Here is a 2,244-nt window from a genome sequence, read left to right as displayed (position 1 = left end):
TTCTTTGGAATGGGCAAAAATATATATTTCCTCCAAATGGCTGGCCAGATTGGCCAGGTAGCTGCCTTCCAAATTTCTTGGTATTGAAGAGTAAGCACCTCCAGCCTTGTAAAAATTTATCACAACATTTTAATTTGCAGCCTGTCAATTACTGGAGCCTTATTTTTCACCAGTGTCTTCAGTGCAGCTTGGGCTTCTTCCTTCAATACTATTGGTTCTAATCTGTCTAGGCAGGGCTGATGAAAGTAAATGCGGATGGGTCCCTTGGAATACAATAGTGAATAATTGTTATCAGGACTGATTGTGAGGGTTGGAAACGTAAAGGTAGACTTTTGTAGAAACCAGGGGAGTGATTAACTTTGTAGTCTAGGAGCAGAGGTCCCTGGGTCCATCAAGGGAGAAGAGCGGAGAGGGGGACCCTACCCAGAGAAGCAGTGATGCCAGAGATGGAGGCAGAGATGATGACGTGGAGAGATGAAGCAGCTGGGGACTTTAGACACAGAGAGGGAGAGGGGCTGTGTGCTTGACAGCCGGGGGTGGGCGGGGAGGGTGAGGAGGGGGCAGGCTTGTAAGATATAACCTTTGGTTGGTTGATGATGCATGGAGGGGATTGTAACCATGGCAATGAAATGATAGGATGAATGTAAAACTAATGTTCTCCCATGTAAACTATCACATAATTCACAATAAAACGTTAAAAAAATATACTATTGGTTCTTTATTTTTTTCCTTCAATACTATTGGTTCTTGATCACAAGCAACCTCTTGAAATGGCTGACAACTGACCAATTCATTTTGGTAGAGTGGTTCCTCCTAACTTCTTTTGATGCTTCATTTAATATTTTGTCCATCACTGTTATTGTTAAGTGCCTTCGTGTCAGTTCTGATTCATATCAACCTTGTACAGGGTTTCTAAGGAGCTAATGGAAGGTTTGAAACGTCAACCTTGTGGTTAGCAGTTCAGTGCTTATCCTAAGCAACACACCATAGCCTCCTTCAATCCTTCAATAGTCGAAGCTTTAATTTTTTCTTCACTTCTTTTAGCCTGATTAATGCTGAGTGTGCTCTTTCCTTTTGGTTTTCTAACTCCAATTCTTTCCACATTTCATTATAATACTTTGTCTTCTCAAACTGCTCTTTGAAATTTTCTGTTCAGCTCTTTTACTCCCTCATTTCTTCCAGTTGCCTTAGCTTTTTTATGCTCAGGAGCTAGATTCAGAATCTTTTCTAATATCCATTTTGATTTTTTCTTTCTTTCCTGTCTTTTTAATGACCTTTTACTTTTTTCATGTATGGTGTTTTCGTTGTCATCCCACAACTCTTCTGGTTTTAGGTCACTGATTTCCAATGCATCAAATCTGTTCTTTTTTTCTCTCACTCTCTCTTCAGTTTCCAAAGGCTTTATTGATAAATGTGCTTTAGGAAAGGATCCTCAGTATCCCCTTCCAAATCTCTGGAATGAAGAGCTGCATCAAAGGCTAAGGGATTGCTGTTTTGTACATTCTTATTCACAGATCCAGTCATGGCCACAAAACTTGTAGTCAACCAATTTCCTCCATCTTAAACCAGAGACTTATTTCCTTCTCAGCACTTTTTACTGAATCACTGCCATGAATGATGTTCCTGCCAACCTGAATACAGAAATCTCCATGAATGGTTCCTGGCTTAGAATCCGCTGGATTAGTCTCCCCAGGCATCATTTGACCTAGCTTCACCACATTCAGCCCCTCCCAGACCATGGCCACAACTAGTCCTGAGTCCTGTACTTCACCAGCCCTGGGAAGAATGGATGGTCCTTCAGGTCATTGAAATGCTGCTTCAGGTGCTCCTCGGAGGCCTTCATGAACTTCATGGCCACAAGGCGGAATTCTTTTTGCAAGACCACTTGATGATGTTGTCCACCAGGCTGTGCTGCATGCCGTCCAGCTTGATGGCGATGAAGGTGCACTCCATATTGGCCATGGTTCCGGGAGCTTGCAGGGGAGCGGCAGATGAATGTGCTGCTGGCGGAGCTCAAATCTGTTCTTAAGATAGTTTCTAAATCCAGGTGGGATATATTCAAGGTTATATTTTGGCTCTTATGGATTGAGCGGCTGTGAAATGAGGACAAGTGATTTGAGAAGGGCAAGTCTAGGGTGAAGCATGTTTTGGGAAGGAGGAAATAAAAATAATTATTTCTACAGAAGGGACACCTGGTGTGGCACTGTAGGATAAACACTGGATTTCAAACCAGAAGATCAGTAA

General features: G+C 42.4%; 1 pseudogene; it reads right to left on the bottom strand.

The window, feature by feature from the left end:
• Positions 1-1,504: 1,504 nt before the first annotated feature.
• LOC102812093 lies at positions 1,505-1,962 on the bottom strand (annotated as a pseudogene).
• Between the last annotated feature and the right edge of the window lie 282 nt (positions 1,963-2,244).

Source organism: Chrysochloris asiatica, unplaced genomic scaffold, assembly GCF_000296735.1.
Source record: "Chrysochloris asiatica unplaced genomic scaffold, ChrAsi1.0 scaffold00228, whole genome shotgun sequence".
NCBI classification, from domain to species: Eukaryota; Metazoa; Chordata; class Mammalia; order Afrosoricida; family Chrysochloridae; genus Chrysochloris; species Chrysochloris asiatica.
The sequence above is the reverse complement of the archived record's forward strand: the minus strand, read 5'-3'. Positions and strand labels throughout refer to the sequence as shown.